The sequence below is a fragment of the Panthera uncia genome, chromosome B1 (genome assembly GCF_023721935.1).
Source record: "Panthera uncia isolate 11264 chromosome B1, Puncia_PCG_1.0, whole genome shotgun sequence".
NCBI lineage: Eukaryota > Metazoa > Chordata > Mammalia > Carnivora > Felidae > Panthera > Panthera uncia.
Genome location: NC_064811.1, coordinates 109,078,722 through 109,096,314, shown reverse-complemented (window position 1 = coordinate 109,096,314; position 17,593 = coordinate 109,078,722). Strand labels below are relative to the sequence as shown.

At 33.5% G+C, this 17,593-nt stretch overlaps 1 long non-coding RNA gene across 1 annotated transcript in view; it reads right to left on the bottom strand.

Moving 5' to 3' along the window:
• Window positions 1-2,295: 2,295 nt before the first annotated feature.
• Window positions 2,296-17,593, bottom strand: part of LOC125923976 (uncharacterized) — a 37,798-nt gene continuing 22,500 nt past the window's right edge. The window contains exons 4-5 of the long non-coding RNA XR_007458208.1: window positions 8,244-8,415; window positions 2,296-2,447 (exon numbers count right to left, since the gene is read on the bottom strand). This is a non-coding gene — a long non-coding RNA (uncharacterized LOC125923976). The remainder of the gene's footprint in view (window positions 2,448-8,243; window positions 8,416-17,593) is intronic.

Below are 17,593 nucleotides of genomic sequence, written 5' to 3'. Positions count from 1 at the left end.
TTTAGCTACTTAACAATATTGGGAAATAACATATATATGAAAATAGTATATTTATAATGTATTTGTTCCTGAGAAACTGTACACTTTTAAAATAGCTTAACTAGGTGAATACTATACTTCTAAGCTAGGTTATACACTTAGAAAATAGTTTTTTATAATATTTATTTACACATATGTTTTCTGATTTTCAGAAAATAAACTCTTTATGTGTTAATTTTAACTTATTATTGTTCTTGGTTCAAAATTATAGTTATTATACTCAATGTCATGATCTAAATTTGTAAACTTATTTTCACACATATATATTTAAAATATCATATATATAATTAAAATTTCTTTTGAAATACACAATTTATTGTCAGACTCTGCAAAGATCTACATATGGAGATAGCACATTTTTTTTTAAATATAATTTATTACCCTTCTTCTAAGTTGAAATATCACTACATGAAATATACAGTTCTTTAATATTGTTCCACTAAAATTACTATTCTGAGGAAAATGTATTTTACACTAGTCAATTAAATAAGAAAAATATTTGCCATGTATCTTCAACTTTTGATAGTATGAAAAATAAATTATGGAATTGAGGGCAGTGACCTTTGAGCTTTACTGACCCTCTCACAGAACAGAGAGTATAAAGAGCATGTTTCCTGGCAGCATATGGATGTGTAGAGAATAGAGTATTTCTAAGATCTTGTGCTGTGTATGTAAATCAGGTTTTGTATCTCCATAAGAAATCATCATTGTCAAACTTTGTTTTTAAGGAGTTGCTTTTAACCATTCATAACAAAATTACTCAAATTATCTTGTTTCAAAGATTTTATTCCCAGTTTTGTTTATGGTTATAAAAGCATTCTTAATAATTTTAGAAAATAGCATATGACAAGATATAAAGTATGGAAAAATACATTTGTAATAAAATATTTGAAGTGTTGAAATGATACATTTATAGGAGATGCTATCGTGTATTCATTTATATATATTTCTGAATATCTCAAGTGAGGTCTGGCTGCAGAGAAAAAGCAGCAACAAATCCAACTTCTCAGCTTTTTAAACTCTTTAACCTACATAGTGTTAATACCTTAATCACTATATTTATATTCAGGCTTTAAAACAGAAGTTCTAAGAGGAAAAAGCACAAACCACTCCATGACTTGTTCGTACTTACAAAGCACAGGCCCAGAAATAAAATTTTATAAATGTATTTACCCCTCCACAGTAGAGAAAATAGCGGGGTCTGGGGAATATATATTTTTAGATCTGCCTTTGGACATCTGGCCTATGGTCAAGAACCCATAGATACTCCCTGGGGATAAAATTTCAGGGTAATGCCCAGCTTCAGCAGCATTGAAAGAGCTGATCTGCCAATCCCATTATAATATCCTTAGCTCTCTAGCTTGGTACAAGGAGTATACACTCGACTTTTTCTTCAACACTGAAGTTTGAAGCACTGAATATTGACCACATCCTTGGGAAGATTATCAACAAGGACAGAGAACTGACACAGATGATAAGTACGGAAATACCGTGTTTATTTATATCTTTGAACCTCTTTAAAATGTCTAAGAAATTGCCGCTCTACACATTCAACCAGGGCTATAATTTTCTGATAAAAGACTGTTGATGTCTCTATGATATTGCAAATTTCTCGTTGATTTATTTGGGGGAGATGATTAAAGTTTTTCTTAGTAGGAGCTCAAAGAAAAGCATTAACAAAGAATAGGACTTCTAGGTTTTATGTAAAATATAAATAGTAATAGTAACATTAACTGAAAGCTTATTATAATAACAATAGAGCAGTCTGAGCCATTTAAACACCTCCAAAATTCCGTAATGGAATAAGTACCATTTTACCCACACTTTAGATATAATGAAAATAGGCCTTATAAAGTTTCTAATAGCTACATATCTAATAAAACAAGAATGTAGGATTCAAACTCAGGAAATATGAATTGACAACTAGCACTTTTAAATAATGGCAAATAATTGAAGACAACAAAATAACACCAAATAATGTTAGTAACCTGAGAAAAGTAATTATTTTTCCAAATTATAATAATCCTATAATTCTTTCCTTCTATTCTGTGTGCAAATTATGCATTTTTATCTGACAAGGCTCATGTCATGTAGTTGAGTAACTTTTCTTTGTTTACCTAACTTGTTTCAAATATATTCAGGAGAAAAGATTTTATTCTGTTCCCAGAGGAAAATGCAGATGAGCCTCATGACTTTTCAGGTTACTTTTATGTAATGAAGACTCATATTTTCCTTCAGTCGTTAAATGTTCTTACTCTGGTCATTGGAATGCCCACTCCCATGCAAATGTTAACCTGTTCCTCTTGGGTCATCTGTGGTCAAGGACAGGGATGTGGTCAGCCTTCTCTTTCCACCCAATCTCTTCTGTCAGCTTGCCAAGTGCGGTTTCTGACCACATTGGGGTTGGTCTGCGGAAACAGAGTTAGGAGACGCACAAAAATTACTTTTAGCAAGCATTATTTCCACATCCCCTTGAAATCTATGAGCCCAGAAGTGTTTAAATCTCTCTCTTTTGAGGGTGCTTTAATGGCTTTTGAGGAACTCTCCACTGGTGGAGATCGCTTACCTGCATTTCCTTTGACATGAGTGATGCATTCGGCTCTGGCCAGTGACTCCCCATCGAATTCTGTTTTCTTTCCCTGGCCCAATTTATATAAACTTTTCCTACAAGTGTTTACAATTCTTTCAAGTTTCTGTCTTTCCATTTGGCTAATATAAAATGCTAAGGAAATACCCTTTGATATTGCCTAAATGAAATATATATAATATGGGGGGAGGGGGGTACTTATTCTTTGTCTGCTTATATGGCTGCTAGCAGTTGATCTCTTGTTTTCTCAGTGTCTTCAGTTGGAGTCAGATATCTGTCCTCTGTGGTCCTCCAACTTGCCTTTCTGAGTCACCCAATTAATGCTGTTCTCATTTGGCTGGAAATGAAATGAAGACACCCCCAAACCCTCCTACTTGATGAAGGTATGAGATATTTAGAATGCTGGTCACTATCTCCAATGAAATCTTACTTAAAACTCCTCTGCCAGTGTCACAACTTTATCCTATTTATGTCCCCCATGTGCCTTTGACTTTCAAAAGTCATGTTTCTAGTCCTTGTCTATTTACTTTACTTGAAAGTAAAATATTTGCAATGTAGGCCCTTGTCAGTGTAGAATGTATTCATACCTCAGTCAACCCAAGATAGAAAGAACCCTAATTAGACATTCTGCATCACAAAGGAGTCAATCAATAAAACTAAAATACAACCTTTGGAATGGGAGAAGGTATTTCTAAATGGCATATCTGATAAAGGGTCAGTATCTGAAATCTATAAAGAACTTATTAAACTCAATACCCCAAGAATGAATAATACAGTTAAAAATTAGACATGAATAAACATTTTTTTTTTCCAAAGAGGACATGCAGAGAGCCAACTAACACTTGAAAAGATGCTCAACATCACTGATCATTGTGGAAATAGAAATCAAAACTACAGTGAGATATCTCCTCACATCTAACAGGATGGCTAAACTCAACCACACAAGAAACAACAGATTTTGGTGAGGATATGTAGAAAGAGGAACCCTTTTGCACTATTGGTGGGAATGCAAACTGGTGCACCCACTCTGGAAAAAAGTATACAGATTCCTCAAAAAGTTAAAAATAGAACTACCCAATGATCCAGCAATCACATTACTAGGTATTTATTTAAAGAATACAAAAAAAATACTAATTCAAAGGGATGCATGTACCCCAGTATTTTTAGCAGCATTGTCTGCAATAGCCAAATTATAGAAACAGCCCAAGTGTCCATTGCCTGTTGAATGCATGAAGAAGAGATGCTATACACATACAATGGAATATTATTCAGCAATAAAAATGAATGAAGTCTTGCCATTTGCAATGACATGGATGAAGCTAGTGTTATGCTAAGTGAAATAAGTCAAAGACAAATACCATTTGATTTCACACATAAGTGGAATTTAAGAAATAAAACAAAGGGGCAAAAGGAAAAGTGAGAGAGAGAGGCAAATCAAGAAACAGACTGTTAACTATGGAGAACAAACTGAAGGTTATGAGAAGGATGGTGTGTGGGGAGATGGGTGAAATAAGTGGTGGGGATTAAGGAGGGCACTTGCTGTGATGAGCACGAGGTGTTGTATGGAAGAGTTGAATCACTAAATTATACACCTGAAACTAATAATATACTATATGTTAACTGGAATTTAAATAAAAACTAAAAAAAAAATACAAAAGAAGGAAGTGGGTTAATACAAAAAACAGAAGAAAAAAAGCTTTAAAATAAAATAGAAAGGGAAGGGAAGGGAAGAGAGGAAGGAGGGAAGAAAGCAAGCAAGAAAAAAGAAAGAACACATTTTTATATGAGAAGTCATCTTCACATGAAAGGACAGAGATCTAATCATTTTATAGAGACGAGAAGGAAAAATAAATTAAGGTTCAGTAAGTGTAACTTATTTATGGCTGGAATAAGAACTATGCGAAGAAAGTCGTATGATGGGATACATTGGAAAAAAATCTGTATGGAACAATTAAGAAAAGGCTGCATATGTGACACCATTTAGAATGCAATGAGGAACCACAGAGAATTTTAAAGGTAGTGAGTTACATCCTTGTTATATTATTTAAAATATCTGAGAGTGTAATGTAAGATGATATAAGAAGAGGAAAGATGGAATCAGGGAAAAATACAAAGCAGGAAGTATGGTATTCTAATTGAAAATTGATGAGGAACTGAAATTCAACAGCTGTAGATGATTGTGAGAGAAAAGAAATCTTGAGATATATTAAGAAAGCTGATTTTATAGTTTCTTTGAAAAAATTGGGTGTGTTTGTGTAAGATGGAAAAAAATGTAATAGAGGCTCCTGGGTGGCTCAGTCGGTTAAGCGGTTAAGCATCTGACTCTTGATCTTGGCCCAGGTCATGATCCCATGGTTTGTAAATTTCAGCCCCGTATTGGGCTCCTCACTAGCAGTGCGGAGTCTGCTTGGGATTCTCACTCTCCCTCCCTCTCTCTCTTTCCCTCTCCTATTCTCTCTTTCTCTCAAAATAAATAAATATATATTAAAAATTAAGTAATAATTTAGCTATATGTATACACTCATGAAGGGAAAGCCACTTTTTCTTTCTGAGAATAGCATGAATTTCATATTGTAACAAAAGTATTTTAAATTATTCTTATGAATTCTTCCAATGATACAGTAGCAAATGCTGTGGATTCCCCTCACCCCAACCCCCATCTTTTCAGCACTTATAGTGACTGTATGCTCCTTATCAGTCTTCTCTGCCTGAGGGCTGTGTCTCCAGGGAGCTTCATCCACCTCAGTGCAGAAACAGGTAGACTGTTTCCAACAGGTAGACTGTTGGGAGAGTGAGAGGTTAATGTCACTCAGGTCCAAGCAAGATGACTGTAACGCTTCTTCTCTGAAACATCTCAGCAGAATTGAGATTTATTCACCAACAGCAATAACTCCCTCAACACACCCTTTATTAGCTTTTCCCAGTCTTGTCTTATCTAAGTCCTCACTTTTGCTTTCTGGCATCATCAACCAATATACTTGCCTGCACCAAGGCCTTTAATGAGGGCTCATTTGGAAGATATTCCAAATGAAGACCAGTATCAATTGCCATTGATCCTGCTATAATTCTAAGATTCTTTGATAGGTATGGAAATAAGGTAAGACATAGAAATTATTACTACATAATCCATGATTAAAATACAGTCACAGGACTCGAGAACAATTATGTGCTTTAGACTTGGACATCAGTTTATCCAGTAGAGTGCCATCATGTATTACACTTACATTTAAGATTATTTTTCACCATTTCTGGAATTGCCCCTTGCGCTTGCCTTTCAAATATGAATTATAATCACATTTTCCACAATGTCCCTTTTTTGAAATACTAGGGTAAATATTATGAAACAAATGAAGTCATTTATTAATTTGGTGATTGAGAAATTATAAAACACAGCTATCTGGAATATTTCTTATCTAGGCACTTTAGTAATATAGACATTATCTTCATAATATATTATTGCATCTATATTTTGCTTAATCTACTCTTAGTATGGTTCATAAATTTATTTATCTCCAATAAAGCTTTATAGGAAGGCTGATAATTGTACTTTAAATTGGCATAAAATATACAGTCATAGTGTAACCAAGAAAATATCAATTTGAGTTTTAATGGTGATTGATAAAATTATAATATGATATTTACATTTGTGAAAGTTATCAAAAGTTTTCAAACAAGGAAACTTTTATAATCAGTTCAAGGTTTAAAATTTAAGTTTCAACAATTGTTATCAAGAGCCACCAGGAACCAGGATGGCAGAGAAAACTGTTTTCCTAAGTGTCTCTCCATATGCCCAAGTATATGTTAGCCTTGACTGCGAAATAGACCTTGCAGCTCATCTTAAACTTTGCTTGCCTGCATAGTAATATTCCCTTGTTGTTCCAAAATTTATTTTCATTGGCTTTCAGAAGTTTTGTTTTGCTTTTTTTTCTTTATTTTTTTGAATAAGGATTCCGTTTTATGTCTTCTCATCTAATTACTGGTATGAGTAATTGTTGAAACAAGTGATTCTTGCTTCCATAACAAAATAAATGAGCCAGTTTGCTGGGCTAATATAAAATCAATTATTATTTATATCAACTTTGTTATCATGCAACTGCTTTGCTGGCTAAATGATTTACAAACCTGTCAATGAAAGAGAACAATTCAGTACATCAACTATCAAGATTAAATTTATCAAATCCTTTTACTTTAGTGACCAATTTTAGAAATTTTCTCATTAAAACAATCTCCATTCTCCTTAATTACATGGCCTCAGAATGTTGGAGTTTTTAAAGCTATATTTGCATAAATCCAACCATGGTTGCCTATCAAATATTTTCCAAAAGCTTCTCAATAATATTTCCTTTTATTTCCTTTTCTGTGGGGATGCTACAGAGGCATTATGCATCCAATAGGAAATAATTTGTCAGCCAAACCACATTCCAACCTAATTATGCCCACCTGGTACATAGGAACTCTACCCATGTGCTAAGAGCGTTGAAATGAATACGCTGTCTTTTTTAATGCAATAAACAGTGGTGTGGAAATGTGATTTTTTGCTTGCTGCTAAGTTTTATTAAATGCAAAAGAAAAAAATAACAAGGGTTTCAAGAATCATAAAAAAGATTAAAGCACAAAATATGGCAAATCCTTCATAAAATCCACTAAGCATTCTAAATTTAGAAAGGTACATCTTTGGTATATGGAAAGAGACAAACTGCTAAATTGTCTTAAAAGTAAGTTTCCAAGTTTCTAGCATGATATATGATGACCTATTGGAGAAAAATATTTATTTTTTGAAAAGGCTGCTTGCTCAAATGTTATTCAGTTGATGAATTGTAAGTCCTATAGTTTTCATCAGCATGCTGGATGTCAATTCTACTTTTTGCCTGGGATGTTATTTCACCTGAAAGCTGTTCAGTGGCACACAGACATCTGTGTTGTCCTGCCGATTAAGAGTCCAAGTGATCTGGCAGGCATTCAAAATGATTAGCAATAGAAAACCTCATTTGGAAAAGAGAAACATTCATAAGGACCTGAGTTCAGTGATTTTCCTTTGTGTCTAGACTGCAGGAAGAAAAAAAAATTCATTTTTAAACTTAAAAGAACACATTTTGAGAGAAAATATTGATAGTTTTGATGTATTTGTTAATAGCAACTCTATTTGCTGTAGAGTTAATAGCAACTCTACATTTGCCTTCTCCCTTTACTGTTAGCATCTGAAGAGCTTTGCAATATGACAAGTATATTGCTTTACAATTTCTCCCTTACTATCACTCATATATTTTACATGTTTCAATTAGTTTAATTTGTTATTTACTCAACATTGGTAAATGTTTTGTAAAGCTCATCTTGAAGATTCTTAGCATTTTAACATTGTTTGAGTTTTCTAGTTACAGAATTGTCCCCATACTCTGTCAGCCATGTCCATTTACATTCTGATTATAGCCTGCATTTCTGACCTAAAACGTCTTCTCAGATTTCACTATGTGATATTCATTGATTCAATCATTATCTGTTATTTTATGATTTCTTCCGGTGCATATTTTCTGAGTGTGTAATTTCTGTAATGGTTTCCTGGCAGACTATATTGCCCCAAAATATTCAGTATCACTTTCCTTGAGATGATAATACATACCAATCGTTCCTCTCAGACATCATGAGATGATTTGCCGGGGCTAGTGAAATGTGACATTTGTCGCTTCTGAACAGAAACCTGAAGAGCCAGTTCATGGTTGATATATTTTCCTTCTATTCTGCTTTTGTGATAGGAAAATGCTTTAAAGAGAACTGCTACATCAACCAAGGTCCTGAAAAAGCACAAAGAAGAATAAACCCTTAGTCAAAACACTATGAACATGTAGAGTGGGTGAGAATAAACCTTCATTGTAAACCACTGAAATGTAGCATTGTTTTCTATTGCAGCATAATGTAGCCTATCTTGCCTGAAACAGGACTTACTATTTTAAGAGTTAAAAGATGCTGGGATCAGGGAGGATCTTCACTGCAGGCAAGGTGTTGTAACAGAAAAAAATAAACAACAACAACAACAACAACAACAACAAAAACTTGTACCCAAATCCTACTTCCACTTTTTGAAACTCATTTGGTCTTGTGCAAATCACTTTATTCGTGAGCTTCAGATTTTGTATATGAATGCAATTTCTAGTGAAACAAACATGTCAGTGGGTCTGGGGGAAAGAATGATGTCACTCCCAGGCCCAATTTTATTCATTTTAATAAGCAATTACCTAACTATTTTGGCTGGTAGAAACTTCATACATGAGAAGTCTGTCAGTTGTGTGCTAATTCAGAGAAAATATGGTAGAAAGACTTTTTCTTATTATTCATATGCCCTACTCTTTATAGTTCATAAAAGGAATGTCATATACTGCAAGAGCCTGGTTATTATTTGTACAATGTTATAATTGTGACATCACATGATTTATTGGCTTTTCACAACAGAATCTGAGGACAAGGGATAGAAAGGCTAATTGAATTCAGTTATGGTGACAACTTCCACTGACATGAATCAACACTAAGTGAAATAGCAATAAATTAAAAATGCAAAAATGCAAAATAGAATTCTCATAACAAAACTTTCTCCTTGAAAACAAAGGAGAAGTATACTGATTTATCAAACCATAGAAATAATCTAGCTATCTTTTTGAGAATGGGTATATATATATATATATATATATATATACTTTCAGTTCAAAGTATTCTTCTTCCAGGATTAGTTTTATTTGGTCTTTTTCTTATAGTATTTGATATGCAAAGTATATGAAAATAATGTCAACAGTGTTCAGGTAAGAAAAAGAAAGAAAGGAAAACAGTGTGGTAATTTGGAGAGTTAAGCACCAGTTTAATAGATTTCTGTTATTTGGTTCCAACAATTGTTTCTTGTAGGAATGAAAGAATATAGATTCTGTGTCAATAAATATTCCCAAAGTTTTCAGAGGTAATCAGATATCTGTATATTTACACATAAAATCTTCTTTTTAATGTTGTCATGAATCTAAACCTACATAAGATTTATCTCAGCAATGTATAGATCAAACAAGATAATAAATATATCTTCAAGTGGACAATTTGTAATAATTAGTCTATAGATTTATAATTATCAGATATTTATAAATATAAGTTAACTATAATTATCATTACTATAAAGATTTAAATTCTCTGTTAATGGAATTATATGGAAGCATTAAGGGCAACATAATAATTTTCTTCAGATGGGGCTTCATTTCGGCGAAGAAAACCATTACCAATATCCAAGATAGAAATATTACATCACTTTCCATTGCAGAGCAAGTCCATTATTTTGTCCCATTCTGGGATGCAGACATCTTAGTCCAGACTGTTATAATGTCTTCTCAGGGCTAATTTTTTTTTTATTGCTTCCATTCTTATTCCTCCCAAATGTTTCTCACAACAGTCAGAAAGATATTTATAAAATATAAAAAAACATTATGCTACCTCCTTCTTCAAACCCTCTACTGATTTTGCATTACAAGTAGAATCAATAGTAAAATATTTCCTTTTGCGAGAGAAACCCCTTTTATTTACTGATCCTGCTTCACCCTCTGAAGCTACCATGTATCCTTCTTCGATTCTCTAGTTTCTTTCCACTCATTGAAAGCATCAAATTTTCTTGCTAGGAACCTTGCCAAACTTTTTTAAATCGGGGATTATTTCCTAAGCTTAAAATTATTTCAAAGCTTAAAATGAATAATCACTGTTCATTATTTATATCCCAGTTATTCAAAAAATCACTGTATCAGAATAAGCACTTTCACATTACTAGTCTGCAGTTTTCATACTTTGTCATTATTTGTTCTTATTTTGCTTTTTAAATGATTTGTTTTTCTGTTCATAAGAATTGAAGTTCATGACACCAAGGAATTTTTCTGACATTCATAATTTTACCCAAGATAGAAAAGTGTGTGTGTGTGTTAAGCACGGAATAAAAATATGCTTTTACTTAATATGTCCTTCCATATTGATGATGGAATTAGATATATAATATCCAGCAGTCTGAATTTCTTCACCCATTAATTGAAACTACCTGTTGAAAAATGTAAATATCTACCTTACAACATTTCTTCTTCACCTTGTCCTTATATAATATGTAAAAATTATCTGATTTAACAAGGTTATTTTTACCTACTCATGCCCGATATTATGGAGAACCTGTGTGTTACCAAGAAAGCAAAGATGTAAAGATCCATCTGGAAGTATTATAATATTTGTTATTGGGTATCATCTCTCTCACTATTTCAGAATAGTTATAATTTTACTCTACAGTCCTGACAACTAGATTATAATGATTTGAGACATTTAAGAAAATAATAATATTTGTGACTTACCCTGGAGTGTCTGGTAAAATTAGATGAAATTTAGGGATTTGGCCTCTGTCAGTACTTTATGACAGCTTACTCATGTTATTCTAGCCAGAATAGGAGAACATGGGAACAAATGGCCTATTTGAAGAAAAGGTGGAGCACCTTCTAACACAGAGAAGGGAGGTGATGTCGATTCTTTCAATACTTTCAATTTAAGAACATTAGAGGGAAAGAACATAGTGTTTCAGAATATTTCAGTAAAATAAGAAATTTTTTTTAACTTTTTTATTTATTTTTGAGACAGAGAGAGACAGAGCATGCACAGGGGAGGGGCAGAGAGAGAGGGAGACACAGAATCTGAAACAGGCTCCAGGCTCTGAGCTGTCAGCACAGAACTCGACGCGGGGCTCGAACTCATGGCCCGTGAGATCATGACCTGAGCTGAAGTCGGACGCTCAACCGACCAAGCCACCCAGGCGCCCCAAGAAATTTTTAACATTAATAAGTATTCTTTTTTTAAAATAAGATGTTTTTTGAACTAGGGACCCCTTCTCACTTTCTTTTGTTGATAACACTGGACATCATCCATCTTTATTTCCATTATGATTTTCAAAGAACTACACCTAAAATAAGTTCAAATTTCTTTCAGATAGAGAGTTTCTCATTACTTCGCTTTCATTTGATATGTTGGATTTATATATTTTCCATATTGGCAAAGAGGTGGTGCTTTTGGCAATATAATAGAATTGATTTTGCCTTAGTTCAGTCTTAGCCTTTACATGTTAGTGGTGCATCTTATTTTATTTTATTTTATTTTATTTTATTTTATTTTATAATTTTTTTTAATATGTATTCATTTTTGAGAGAGAGAGAGAGTACAAGCAGGGGAGGGGAAGAGAGAGAGGGAGACACAGAAACTGAAGCAGGCTCCAGGCTCTGAGCTGTCAGCACAAGGCCAGATGCGGGGCTTCAATTCATGAACTGTGAGGTCATGACCTGAGACTAAGTCAGACGCTTAACCAACTGAGCCACTCAGGCACCCCAGTAGTGTATCTCATGTTAATGTTTTTTTAATTAATAAGGAGGCATATGTTCTTGCTTTTTTAATAATTAATAATCTAAAGATTTGCCTGTGTTAGGAAGTTGGAAAATGTTATAAATTTTATTTTTATATGAAAATCTCCAATGTTTCACAGAAGAAGGAAAAAAGAAGTTGTTAATGAAAAGAAACAGCTAAGCAACAGCACACACTACACAATGCATAAAATACAATGGTCAATAATATTCACCAAATACCTAAAGGAATACTAAAGTGATAGAAATTGTTTATTAGTACCTATGCAAACTTCTAAATCCACGAAAACATTAGACATCATGGTTATGTTTTTTTTATTGTAACATAAGGAAACACCTTTTATACAAAGATGTAAGTCGAAAAACACATGGAACACACACAAAAAAGATTCTAAATCTATTCTGAATAAAGTAGAAATGAAAGAAAATAGAATACAAAACAAATGAACTGACTGTATTTGTTCTTTTCTCAATCATAAGAGAGCCTAGATTTTAAACAATCCAGAATAAACGATTTATTCACTAGTTCTTTGAAAAAATGTGTAACAACTTTTTGCTATATGTGATAGAGACATAGCACCCCTTTCTTGATTACCAGTAGCTAACACACTAGAAAGCTAAGGTTTAAACATTAATCATTAAAAGTCAAAATAGTACAAGCCATACAAATGTCTCTAAAAAAGTACTATAAGAATTTGGAGTTGGGAGACATATTTTCCGCTGAGGTAATCAGAAAACTATTAAAAGAAAGTATCTTTAAGGTGACTTTTTAGGTAAACCAATCAAGAACAAAAAACAATAAAAGAATGGTATTCCAGATAAATTCAACTATAGTTGTACAAAATTGTAAAACTCATTCAAGGGAATGTCAACCCTTTAGTTAGTTAGAGTTTGGGTCAATGTCTGTGAATGCAGGAAAATAAATATATACTGAATAAATTGACTAAGGGAATTACTCTGGAAAGATAAATTGAGGCCAGTCTAAGGCTATTTAATAATGGGCCTATCAATTTGCCCTTTATTTTACTGAGAAGTATTTTAAGTGTTTTGAATAAAGAGGTCTCAATCAGACGAGCAATTTGTAAAACTCTGACTATAGATTATAAAATAATTTCAAGGAAAATGTTGTAAGTAATCAGGAGTCTAAGAGAAAGAGAGTCTATGTGTTAAAAAGTACATCAAGGTTGTAAGAGGCAGAGATGTATAGCAATTTTGTTTTTCTTCTTTCCATTTAAATACAAGTAGATTCTTTTTTTTAATTTTTTTAATTTTAATTTTATTTATTTTTAAATTTACATCCAAATTAGTTAGCCTATAGTGCAACAATGATTTCAGGGGTAGATTCCTTAGTGTCCCTTTACCCATTTAACCTATCCCCCCTCCCACTACTCCAGTAACACTCAGTTTGTTCTCAATATTTATGAGTCTTTTCTGTTTTGTCCCCCTCCTTGTTTTTATATTATTTTTGTTTCCCTTCCCTTATGTTCATCTGTTCATCTCTTAAAGTCCTCATATGAGTGAAGCTATATGATTTTTGTCTTTCTCTGACTGACTCATTTCACTTAGCATAATACCCTCCAGTTCCATCCACATCATTGCAAATGGCAAGATTTCATTCTTTTTGATTGCCGAGTAATACTCCATTCTGTATATATACCACATCTTTATCCATTCATCCTTTGATGGACATTTGGGCTCTTTCCATACTTTGGGTATTGTCGATAGTGCTGCTATAAACACTGGGGTGCATGTGTCCCTTCGAAACAGCATACGTGTATCCAATGGATAAATGCTTAGTAGTGCAATTTCTGGGTCGTAGGGTGGTTCTATTTTTAGTTTTTTGAGGAACCTCCTTATCTTTTCCAGAGTGGCTGCACCAGCTTGCATTGCCACCAACATGCAAAAAAGATCCTCTTTCTCTGCATCGTCGCCAACTTCTGTTTTTGCCTGAGTTGTTAATGTTAGCCATTCTGACAGGTATAAGGTGGTATCTCGTTGTGGTTTTGATTTGTATTTCCCTGATGATGAGTGATGTTGAGCATTGTTTCATGTGTCAGTTGGCCATCTAGATGTCTTCTTTGGAGAAGTGTCTATTCATGTCTTTCACCCATTTCTTCACTGGATTATTTGTTTTTTGGGTATTGAGTTTGATAAATTCTTTGTAGATTTTGGATACTAATCCTTTACCTGATATTTCATTTGCAAATATCTTCTCCCATTCTATAAGTTGCCTTTTAGTTTTGCTGATTGTTTCCTTCTCTGTGCAGAAGATTTTATCTTGATGAGGTCCCAGTAGTTCATTTTTGCTTTTGTTTCCCTTGCCTCCAGAGACATGTTGAGTAAGAAGGTGCTGTGGCCAAGATCAAAGAGGTTTTTGCCTGCTTTCTCCTCGAGGATTTTGATGGCTTCCTGTCTTACATTGAGGTCTTTCATGCATTTTGAGTTTTTGTGTATGGTGTGAGAAAGTGGTCCAGGTTCATTCTTCTGCATGTCACTGTCCAGATTTCCCAGCACCACTTGCTGAAGAGACTGTCTTTATTCCATTGGATATTCTATCCTGCTTTGTCAAAGATTAGTTGGCCATACGTTTGTGTGTCCATTTCTGAATTCTTTATTCTGTTCCATTGATCTGAGTGTTTGTTCTTGTGCCAGTACCATACTGTCTTGATGATTACAGCTTTGTAGTATAGTTTGAAGTCTGGGATTGTGATGCCTCCTGCTTTGGTTTTCTTTTTCAAGATTGCTTTGGCTATTCGGGGTCTTTTCTTGTTCCATACAAATTTTAGGATTATTTGTGCTAGCTCTGTGAAGAATGCTGGTGTTATTTTGATAGGGATTGCATTGAATATGTAGATTACTTTGGGTAGTATCCACATTTTAACAATATTTGTTTTTCCTTTGTAGAAGCATGGAAAATTTTTCCATTTTTTGTGTCTTCTTCAAGGTCTTTCATAAGCTTTCTATAGTTTTCAGCGTATAGATTTTTCACCTCTTTGGTTAGATTTATTCCTAGGTATTTTGTGGTTTTTGGTACAACTGTAAATAGGATGGATTCCGTAATTTCTCTTTCTGTCACTTCATTGTTAGTGTATAGGAATGCAACTGATTTCTGTGCATTGATTTTATATCCTGCAACTTTGCTGAATTCATGAATGAATTCTAGCAGTTTTTTGGTGGAATCTTTTGGGTTTTCCATATAGAGTATCATGTCGTCTGCCAAGTTTGACCTCCTCCTGGCCAATTTGGATGCCTTTTATTTCTTTGTGTTGTCTGATTGCAGAGGCTAAGACTTCTAATACTATACTGAATAACAGTGGCGAGAGTGGATATCCCTGTCTTGTTCCTGACCTTAGGGGGAAAGTTTTCAGTTTTTCCCCATTGTGGATGACATTAGCGTTGTGTCATTCATATATGGCTTTTATGATCTCGAGGTATGATCCTTCTCTCCCTACTTTCTTGAGGGCTTTTATCAAGAAATGATGCTGTATTTTGTCAAATGCTTTCTCTGCATCTACTGAGAGGATCATATGGTTCTTGTCCTTTCTTTTATTGATGTGATGAATCACATTAATTGTTTTGCAGATATTGAACCAGCCCTGCATCCCTGGTATAAATCCCACTTGGTCGTGGTGAATAAATTTTTTAATGTATTGTTGGATCCGGTTGGCTAATGTCTTGTTGAGGATTTTTGGATCCATGTTCATCAGGGAAATTGGTCTATAGTTCTCCTTTTTAGTGGGGTCTCTGGTTTTGGAATCAAGGTAATTCTAGCTTCATAGAAAGAGTTTGAAAGTTTTCCTTCCATTTCTATTTTTTGAAACAGCTTCAAGGGAATAGGTGTTAACTGTTCCTTAAATGTTTGGTAGAATTCGCCTAGGAAGCCATCTGGCCCTGGACTCGTTTTTTGGCAGATTTTTGATTACTAATTCAATTTCCTTACTGGCTGTGGGTCTGCTCAAATTTTCTATTTCTTCCTGTTTCAATTTTGGTAGTGTATATGTTTCTAGGAATTTGTCCATTTCTTCCAGATTGCCCATTTTATTGGCATATAATTGCTCATAATATTCTCTTATTATTGTTTTCATTTCTGCTATGCTGGTAGTGATCTCTCCTCTTTAATTATTTTATTTATTTGGGTCCTTTCCTTTTTCTTCTTGATCAAACTGGCTAGTGGTTTATCAATTTTGTTAATTCTTTCAAAGAACCAGCTTCTGGTTTTATTGGTCTGTTCTACTGTTTTTTTTTGTTTGTTTGTTTGTTTTGATAGCATTAATTTCTGCTCTAATCTTTATTATTTTCTGTCTTCTGCTGGTTTGGAGTTTTATTTGCTGTTCTTTCCCCTGTTCCTTAAGGCATAAGGTTAGGTTGTATATCTGAGATCTTTCTTCCTTCTTTAGGAAGGCCTGGATTGCTCTACACTTTCCTCTTATGACCGCCTTTGCTGCATCCCAGAGGATTTGGGTTGTGATCTTATGATTTTCATTGACTTTCATATACTTTTTAATTTCCTCTTTAACTTCTTGCCTAGCCCATTCATTCTTTAGTAGGATGTTCTTTAGTCTCCAAGTATTTGTTACCTTTCCAAATTTTTTCTTGTGGTTGATTTCGAGTTTCATAGCGTTGTGGTCTGAAAATATGCACGGTATGATCTCAATCTTTTTGGACTTACATAGGGCTGATTTGTGTCCCAGTATATGGTCTATTCTGGAGAACGTTCCATGTGCACTGGAGGAGAATGTATATTCTGCTGCTCTTGGATGAAATGTTCTGAATATATCTGTTAAGTCCTTCTGGTCCAGTGTGTCATTCAAAGCCATTGTCCTTGTTGATTTTTTGATTAGATGATCTGTCCATTGCAGTGGGTGGGATGTTGAAGTCTCCTACTATTATGGTATTACTATCAATTAGTTTTTTTTTTTATGTTTGTGATTAATTGATTTATATATTTGGGTGCCCCACATTTGGTGCATAAATGTTTACAATAGTTAGGTCTTCTTGGTTTATAGACCCCTTGATTATGATATAATGACCTTCTGCATCTCTTGATACAGACTTTATTTTAAAGCCTAGATTGTCTGATTATAAGTATGGCTACTCTGGCTTTGTTTTGTTGAGCATTAACATGATATATGGTTCTCCATCCCCTTATTTTCAATCTGAAGGTGTCTTTAGGTCTAAAGTGGGTCTCTTGTAAACAGCATATAGATAGATCTTGTTTTCTTATCCATTCTGTTACCCTATGTCTTTTGATTGGACCATTGATTCCGTTGACATTTTGAGTGAGTACTGAAAGATATGAATTTATTGCCATTATGATGTTTGTAGAGTTGGAGTTTCTGGTGGTGTTCTATGGTCTTTTCTAATCTTTGTTGCTTTTAGTATTTATTTATTTATCTCTCTATATATTTATATATATAAATATATATAAATATATATAATAAATATATATAAATATAAATATATATATAAATATAATATATATTATATATTATATATTTATTTAATATTTTATTAATATTAATTATTAATTATTAATAATTATTAATGATTATTAATATTTATAATATTA